Genomic DNA, 10347 nt, shown 5'->3' with positions numbered 1-10347 from the left:
GTTCCTTTATCTCTATTAAATAAGTTACTTCCTTAACAATTAATTAATGGTATTATAATTATACCTGAGAGAGAGAAAAAGGAAATAGTTCAATTGTTAAGAAAAACATAAGAAAAAATGAGAAAAAGTCATTTAAAAGGAGAGTAATTTGGATATAATATTACTTTTACAATGAATTTTTAGTAGAATAGTTTTAATTATAACTGAACTATTTATATTCAGATGTACTAATATTTTGCATATATGACAAGCAATGTTATTAAAAATTATTTCGAGCAGCTCACAACTCAGAACTATAAAGACATACATTTCTCTACATTCAGGTTTTAAAATTCCAGAAAGATTTCTCATTGTGATAATATATAGGGTAAATTTATTTGATTTCTATGCATGTATCTATGCAAATCTTAATTGGATTTATGCTCCAGGGTTCTAGTCAAAGATCAATTAAAAAACATTAACCATCTGATCTAAGGCTGTTTTCCAGGGAACACAAAATTAGTCTTTTTGTAAGTTCTTCATTAATGTTTTTTAGAACTACATTTATCTCTATGGATTTATTTAGTCAAAATTTGTGTTATCTCTGCAAAGAACTCAAACCACTTCCATTAGACAATTTAATAATAAAATCATAATTGTTGTTTACAACAACCATTGTGCTTTCTGCATCTTTGTTCAGTGGAGACTAGAGATGTTAAGAATATCAGTGACTCCTCTAAACCCTGGCCATTCTCTAGGACTTGAGGGGGTTCATTCCAGAAATAAACATTATTTGTTACAGTTCATTTCCCTGTTGCTTCTTTAGGGAAGTGAATATAACACTTCAAAGCAAGAAATGAAAGAGCTGAGTGAATAAAAAACAAATTGCTGCATTTTCAAATGTCACAGTAGAACCATATGGCATCTGACCTAGGAAAAATTCTCCACTAGAATGACTCTTCCTGTCCCCATTCCTTCACTGAGAAATGGCCTCCTGCTGCTCTTGCTGGTGCATAGGTAAGAAGTGATTTTGGGCACCTTGAGTGGAATATTTTGCACTGAAAATATACTGAATTTAATTCTACCTTACACATTTAGAACTGCCGAGTGAATCTTTTTATAATAAGGTTGAGGGGAACAATTAAGAGATGAGTGATAGTTGTGTCAATTTTTTGCAAACTACTTTTACAAATTATTTGATTATAATATATAATGTTTTACATATGCAGGAAACATTTCCCAGTAGTTGATAACCATGTTTTAGAGCTTCTTTATTATTTTATTTGACTATGAATTTGAATTTGAATATGAATACACAAATATGAACATTACCAATTCATATTTGTGTATTATTTGTGCATGTGACTTTATATCTGTTAATATAATTTATTCTCATTGCAATGTTTTTAGTTTAATAGCAGGGCCTCAATACCCCTATTTTTGAGATTAAGAAACTGAGGCACATAGAAATTAAGAAAATTGGTAAAAGTCAAGCAGTCACTTAATGACCAAGCAAGAACAACAACATCAGCATTGACAAGAAAAATACATTGTTCACTTAACATGAATACTTGCACTGGGTGTGATTCTCCATTTCCAGTTTTTATTAAGATGTGGCAATGAGATTTATATATATTAATATATGAGATTTATGTATATTAATATATGACAACACGTTGCAATATATGCAACATATACAAACATGTGAAAAGTATGCAATCATGAAAGGCACTAGTATAAACCAGGTTTGAATTTGGGTAAATGTTTTAATAGCTCAGTGTCAGAGTTTCTGTACTTACAATGCCTGCCAAGGAACTGTGAAGAGAAAAATGAATGTTTAAAAATGGTGAAAATTTTCCTGGAAAACACGTAATATAATATTTTATAACTATATTATTTTTTCTATAAAAGGACCATAAAACCAAATATTTTATAAAAGTATTGCCTTTCATTTTCCCACCTTCATAGCTAGACTGTACCGTGACGTTATTTGATGTTCAGTGAACTGCAAGCTGTGCTGAAAAGAATGGATCTTGACAGCCTCTTCAACTTCTATTGCCTCCTCTTTTCTGTCAAAAGTACCTACCTATATTAGCTTCTAAGAACCTCCCTTCTTTGCTGTTGTGCTCTGCATTTTATTGATGAATTTGTAATACAGCTTAGACTACTAAGAATTACAAAGATTGATTAGGATTTCTAAAAATGTTCCTCTCATCTCTGGTTGTCTGATGTGATGCTTTGAGGCCAGGAACAAAAGCAGCATGAAGGATGCTAGCAAAGGAGAAAGCAGAGGTGAGTGCCTTGGTGGAAATACACCCTCCCTTGGGACTTTTTATTTTAGGGATAATTTAACCCTTTATTTTTTAAAGCAAATTGACTTTAAGTTTCTCTTGATTTCAAATAATAGTTAACAAAATAATATAGTGGATAAGCTAATTTAGAGAGTATTTAGTGGATTAATAGGTAGCTATTAATTGGATTAATTGGTAGCTACAACTTGTATTGATTATTAATTTGCCTCTATAATATACATGATGTGAGAATTATATTTGCATTGCATCATAACTTTTAATTTATCTCTTCTGCACTGTAAGTTCCAAGAAGTTAAATAACAGTGTTTGCATTATAGTCAATAACCCTACACCTATTACAGTTTGTGGTAAAAAGTAGGTATTCCCTAACACTTTGTAAGAAGAAAAGAAGAAATAAGACAGGAAGGAAGAATAGGGGGCGGAGTGGAAATCAGTCCACCATTGTTCCTAACTCAGAGACAGGGAGTAAGTACAGTAGATTAAATTATTGTGAATACTTTAAAAATACAATAAAAATTGTACAAACAGCCCAAAGAATATCCATTATGAGTCTTTTACATGTCAACATGGAATGCATTTTTTTAAATAAAAATAAAAGGATTACAGAACGATAATACAAGATAAAAGTTGTTTTGAAATTTTACTCAACCTGAACATGTAAGGCATAAACTCACTCTTTGTCTAATATATAGTAAGTACAAGTTACAAATGCTGCATTCAACATTAAAAGCTGTATCTGTTTTAGGATGACCTTATTAACAATCACTATAAATTTCACAACTGTCAGAACAAGTAGGACTAGATTCTTAAAATTCAGATTCAGTATTTTGAGATACTCTATTTCAATTTACCTTTTCTCTTTCACAACAACTAAAAACAGTCAATTCTGTCATCACTTATCTACAGGTGATCCTTGAAAGAACACTCATCTAAATAACAGGGTAAATATTGCTTTAACTTGATCTACAACAATTCCCTGCAAAGAAAGAGTACTTCAAACACCTAATGGCTTGAACGTGAACACTTCATTAACATATGTTCAAATCTTATTTTCTCAAGTAAGATGAGAACCCTTTGGGAATGTTTTGACACTTGCTATGATAGAAGATTTAAGCCCATTCTTATCAAAACTGCTAAGTCCTTTAACTGTTTTGATGTCTCTAAAGTATGTCCACTGTCAGACATAGTATTAGCTTGAATGCATTATGAAATAAAAATGCTAGTTTAATGAATACCTGCGTAAAGGTACGCTTCTTTCAAGATTCTTATAAGGCTTAATATTTTACCCTTTTAAGGGCAATCACAATTATCTTGGCACTTTAAATATACTTTTAATTTTCTATCTCTTACTTGTTTGCAAACAGATTATTCTGATGCATTAAGTGCCTATTTTAATCTTTGTAATAGAAGAAATAGGAAACTTGGTATGTATGTCTGAAATCTGTCACCCTAACATTAGCTATATGTTTTTGATGTATTAAATTTTATATAACTAAGTACCTCTTAAAGAACTTATGGTTATAAGTGATACATTTTGACCAGCAATCCTCCTTTGGCCATCAAGTCTTATTTTGCAGATCAAAGCGGACATGTGTGAGAAGAGGTATGCATGTGACTAGATAAAATGTCTGCTTTATTAAAATGTTACATTCCATAGCGAATAGAGAGGCCGGGAAAAGTTACCACAAGAATAGGGTTAAATCAACACACACTGAGCTTCTGTTCTGGACACACTAAGCTTTGGTTCCTTTAGAACATTACTTAAAACACTAACCTGGAATGTTATTAGCTTTTAAAATACCTGAAGGTTACTATTAGGTTGGTGCAAAAGTCATTGCAGTTTTTGCCATATAAAAGTTTTGAGATATATTAGCACCTAAGAGGGGCATTGATTACATTCTATAGATCAATGCTTTCCAATACAATTTTCTCCAATGATGGAAATATTATGTATTTTTCAGTACTGTATCCATTAGTCACATATGGACATTAAGCACCTAGAATGTGACTAGTTTGGCTGAGGAGCTAAATTTTTATTTAATTCCTTAATTAAATTTAAATAGCCACATGTGCCTAGTGGCAACTGGAATGAACAACAAACAGTGTTATAGAAAGTCCCAGTCTTTGGAGCCAAATATCATTCCCATTCTCTCTCACCTTCCATCTCTAATTTTTCCTTTCTTGCTTTCTTTTGTTTTTTACACTAAAAATTTTATAGAGTGATTTGATGTGTAGTTAGTACTGTTATCCATTAGAACAGGACACAGTAAATCTAAGTTTTGTTTTTCTGATCAGATCATTTAAAATCTAGTTGGGAGTTAAAAATCATAAACACACATTTCATGCACGTACACACACATATATAGCCACAATATGCTGATATATCTAATAGTTTCATATGTAATTAAATTCAGAGCAAGAGAAGATGCAAACATAGTATCTTGGCATGGTTGAAGTATGGGGTATTAAAATGGTTCTTTTAAGAAATAGGTTTAGAAAAGCATTCCAGGTCCAGATCACAGAAGACCTCATGAAGAAGTTGACCTTTATCCATTAAACAATAGAAAAAAATACTCAAGGGTTTGAAATTGAATTGTAACATGGTTAGTTTTTGTTTTCAATATTATTCTGGAAGCACTGATTGTCATAGTAATAATATATCATACTTTAGTTGTCTCTACATTGTGTCATAATTATCTACATACATGTCTGCTTCATCAACTATAACCAAAGATTGTTGAGGGAGGAAATTAATTTTATTTATTTTAGTAATTACAGCAGCTAGCACTGTGCCAGGCTCATAGTAAGTACTCATAAACTATTATAAATTCTACCTTGAGTGTATGCATCATATCCAAGACTGTAAATATCTGTCTGGATAATCCCTAAATAGTTTGAAAAAATGCTAAGTATAAAATACTAGCTTTCTTTTCCTTGTGTACAGCAGGATTTAGAATGTGAGTCTCATTTATGTATTAAATATTTTATCCTTTACTTAGCAGTCTTGCATAAGTTTTTAAACTTGGGATACAAAAAAAGATAGATCGTAGCCTAAATTTTACTAATCACACTGGGTAGTCTTCTTAGTAACACTGTCTATTCCTTTCTGTTCCAAATCTCAGGGGCAAGATAATTTGCTCATTTCTTGTGCCTAGACATTAGGAACTTGAAGCTTCTTTTCAACAAAAAAGAGAACATGGAAATTCACATTCAGTGTATTCTAGACCAACTAAAGCCAAGGAGGTCAGCAAAAACAGGACGTGTCTACTAAAATCACAGACCTGGTAGCTAAGGAGCAGGCAACCGAGCATAACCAAGCAGAGGTATTCAATATTATTTCTGCCTTTATCATCTAAAGATATTATTCACATGGGCAACATGCTATGTCCAGTAATTGTGCGTATTCTCTCATTTATATGGAAGTTTCTGCGCTATCTGAAATGGTACTGTCTCCTTTTCCCCAGTGAAGCCAGCTTACCAGTTGGTCTCAGCAAAACAGACATTTTCTGCTTTGGGCTTTCACAGTAAATATAAGATATAATGGGTGCCTGTTCCTCAAACTTTAACCCTTGCATGTATCCAAGATATTTAAGATTTGGTACATACTATCTGATAAAAATGAGATTAGAGTCATGTAACAGGAAGACTAGTAGATCTCTAGCCTGTCATTAGCCACTGGGGCAAAGGTAGGTAAACAACAATACAAGAGAAACATCTTGGTTAGCATAGACCAGCAGAGAAAGGGAGCCTTGAAGAATTCAAATCAGAGATGCCAAGTGAGTCTATTAAAAAAACAAATAGAGGAGTTTTCATGACTAAACAGAGACAAATATCTTTCAGTAGCAAGTGGTACAATGCACAAAACATGTAATCTGAAACTTTTTCCAAATTATTTTTCTTATGTTTTTATTATAATGTTTTGGAATTACTTTACTTTTAGAAACTGCATAAAGTGTATAAAGGAATAATTTATGACACTTGTCATAAGAGAAATTATAGTACAAAAACTGAGTCGGATATACAAACCTTAGTCAATGTGAAAATTTAGGTGTTGTAATAGAGTTACATACAGGATTCACTACAGGCAGTAGACAGAGTTGATTACCTAAGTGCCTCTAGGCAAGAAGTATAGCAGGGAGAGCTTCAGAGAGAAAAGAAGGTTTAGTTGTTTGAAGGATGAGTAATGATTTTCCAAGTGATCAAGGAGAGACAGTTTTCAGACAGTTAGAACAAATGGAAGATAGCATAGGGAGTAGAAACCCTGAGAAGCTTCTGGGAAGCTCCACGTAGATTCATCTGGATAAGCTGTAAGTTATGATCATAGGGGAAAGAACACGAGCTTTGAAGTAAGACAAGCTCTGACTCAAAGCTCTGACCCACCACTAAGTAGCTAGGTGACTTTGAACATGTTAATTAATGTATCGGAGTCTTATGATTTTAAAGGAGAGAATAATAATTATTTTCTAGGGTGTCTGTGAAAATTAAAAGGAAATAGAATCTAAAATATCTCATAGTATCTAGTTGAAGATGATAATAAGTGATAGCTATTGTCATTCTTATCACCATGATTATTGTCACCTTCAAATTAAAGAAGTAGACTCATATAAGTCCTTGCATTCCACACTGACTGCATATGTAGGAGGCATTTGAAGACTTAAAGCAGGCTGGATGTGGTGGCTCATGCCTATAATTCCAATACTTTAGGAGGCCGAGGCAGGTGGACCATTTGAGGTCAGGAGCTTGAGACCAACCTGGCCAATATGGTGAAACCCTGTCTCTACCAAAAATACAAAAATTAGCTGGGCATGGTGGTGCACACATGTAGTCCCAGCTACTCGGGAGATTGAGCAGGAGAATAGCTTGAACCGAGGAGGCAGAAGTTGCAGTAAGCCAAGACTGTACCACTGCACTCCAGCCTGGGCGGCAGAGTGAGACTGTCTCAAAAGACAAACAACATACAAACAAACAAACAAATAACCTTAAAGCAGAGAAAAAGCAAGCTCAAACCCATGTATTAGAAAAATCGCTCTGGCAGCACCATGGAAGATGGAGATGATTGAGTTAGGAGAAATAGTGAGAAGACAGTGGCAATACATTTCCAGCCTTGGAAAGCTAAGAGTGCAGAACGAAGGCACTAAGAATTGAGATAGAGAGATGTGTGTCATGTCTAATTTTCCCCCTTTTCTGTTTTTTCCATGCGAAGCTTAAGTGGTTTATGGAAGGCATCCAATGCAAAGTCACAATTAAGGTTGCTGTGGTTACAGTGAGAAAGAAGAAAATACTGTTGATCTTTTCTTCCAAGCCCCATTCTTACAACAGTAATTTTATTACACAGTATTTCAGAATATCATGTTATAGCTAATCTTCTGCCAGGGAAGTTTTCTGTTTGGGGCTTCCAAAGTAAATATAAAATACAATATAATGGATATCTCTCCCTAAAACTTTACCTTTAAATCTTGATTTAAGATTCAGTACATAATATCTGATAAAAATGAGCTTAGAGTGATGTCGCCATAGATAAGAAACAGCGCGTAAACATATGAATGTGGTTGCTGGGCTTTGCCACTCTTACTCAGACTGCACTAATACTACACAAATTCTCTCTCATAACCAGTACAGCTTCTTGTCTAAAAGGTTTAGTTTTTACAACGTTTAAGGAAGCTCATTCATATCTTCTTCTAAACCTACTGGAAATTTTAGCTTTGTTTCTTCTAAGCATCGTCTTAACTTTTTGTTAAGAAGTTCCTACTTAATGGGGCACAATGGCTAAAATCAATACCTAATCATACTGTCACCTGACATTGACCTAGCCTGCTTTTTATAGTCTTTGCTCCCAAAATGTTTATATTCTAAAAGCAAGGTAGGCTATTAATAATTGAATGCAAATATAGTAGACAAGAGTAGTTATGTTCTTACTACTTTAGTTACATGGATGCTTAGTGATTTTAATAGTATTTCTTGTAATATCAGGAATAAACATAATAAACTCTACTTTTATACTGCTTTCTACTTCACAAAGTGCTTTTTTAATTCATTCATTTATTCCATGAATAAATATTAATCACCTGTTAAATGTCAGTCACTGTTCTGGAAATAGAACATTGAATAAGACAGGCCAGGCTGTTTACCCTGAGGGAGCTTACATTCTAGTTGGGAAAATAAATGATGCAATGTATAAGGTGCTGAGTGCAATAAAAACAAAGCAGGGCAGGAGTGCTGAGAGTTGCAATTTTAAAGAGTAAGATTAAAGAATCAAGATGCAAAGAAGACAAAGGAAAAATTTATACCAATATCTAGAGGAAAAGCATTCCATGGAATGGAAAAGGAATATAAAGATCTTAAGGTAGGAATATTCTAGAGATATGCTATGAACAACAAGAAAGCCATTGTAGTTGGAAATATGTAAGAAGGGAAACAGTGGTTGGAAAGGAAGTCCAACAATTAATGTCAGACCAGATTATGTAGGGTTTGAAGACTATTTTAAAGACTTTATTTCTGACTTTGAGTGATATAGGAGTCACTGGAGAGATCAGAGCAGATCAATGACATGAGCTGGATTGTCATTTTTAAACAGTTACTACTGAGAAGAAATGTAGTGGGACAAAAGTAGGAATGGAGACCCCACTTAGGAAGATATAGAAATATTCTAGTAGAGAAAGGTGATGGCTTGGATTAGAGTAGTAGCAGCAGAAGTGATGCTGTATCTGTTCTGGCTATATTTCACACAGGAGCTGAGAGGATTTCAAATTGATTGGATGTGTCAATAATGACTTCATAGATTTGGGCCTGAGCAGCTGGAAAGATGGTGCATCTATTAACTGAGATGGGAAGAAGTCTGGATAAAGAAGGGACATCAGGAGTACATTTTTGGCCTGGTTAAGTTTGAGATATATATTAGATACCCAACTAGAGATGCTAGAAAGCAATTGTATATACAAGTCCAGAGAGCTCAAAAGGGAACACAGACTACAAAGAAAAAAAATTCGGAGTTGTCAGCATATAAACTATGTTTAAACCATGTCACTAGGTGTGATTAGCAAGAGGGTGGGTGAACAGAGAAGAGGCCCAATAATTGAGTTTGGAGGCACTTCAAAATTAAGAAATTGGAAAAATAAAAAGGAATAAGAAAGAGATACTGAGCATAAGCAGCCTGTAATGTAAGAAGGAAGCCACGAGGGTTTGGTGTCATGATAGGTACATAAATAAATGTGTTTCCAGGATAGGGAAAAAATCAACTGTGATAAGATGAAGACTGAGCATTGACTACTGGATTTTGCAATGTGGCCATCATTGCCAATGTGACGAGAGCAGTTTCTGTGAAAGAGATGCAAGCCTTTTTGGAAAGAGTTTAGGAGAAAATGGAGAGTAACTGAAAATACTAAACATAGAAATCTTTTTCAAGGAGTGTTTCTCTAAAGGGGTACAGAGAAATGGGAAAGTTTGTAGAAGTATAAATGGAGTAAAGAAAGGGCTTAGTTAAGACAGAAAAACGTAATGTGTTTGTGTGTAGATACATTACATTGTTAAAAATTCTAATGCTGTGAAGTTGATATTTGCTCCCATTTTTCAGGAAAGGAGAAAAATGATACTATGTTGAGATTTGCCTGAGTCCTCCCACTGAATTAATGTTAACAAGGATTTACCAATAGATTCTTTAATATCAGAGCCCTACTCATTCTGCTTCATTAGGGAGCATTTCCTCCCAAGAGCAAGCGCTGGGAGAAAATAGGGGAAAGGATTTTCCTCCCTGTGATGGAGGTCAGTTATCCATTTATATTATTATTGATGAAAATGTTTATTTTCTAGGACTGACTCGTGTACCCATATTTAGGATTATTTCCTAACACAGCACCATGCAGAGAGCATTGCTTATATTTTATTGCTTGTGATAGTTACTGCTGGTGACCTGGAATTTAAAAAATAATTATATTAATGTATAAAAACTGTTGCTTGCAATTTGATAAAAATTGAATCAGCAAATCCAACTGGAAACTGGTTTTCCAATAACATACCTAGTAAAGATTAAAAGAGAAGTGATGCAGTATATATAAACTCC

The sequence above is a fragment of the Pan troglodytes genome, chromosome 10 (genome assembly GCF_028858775.2).
Source record: "Pan troglodytes isolate AG18354 chromosome 10, NHGRI_mPanTro3-v2.0_pri, whole genome shotgun sequence".
Lineage (NCBI taxonomy): Eukaryota > Metazoa > Chordata > Mammalia > Primates > Hominidae > Pan > Pan troglodytes.
Note: the sequence above shows the minus strand (reverse complement) of the source record.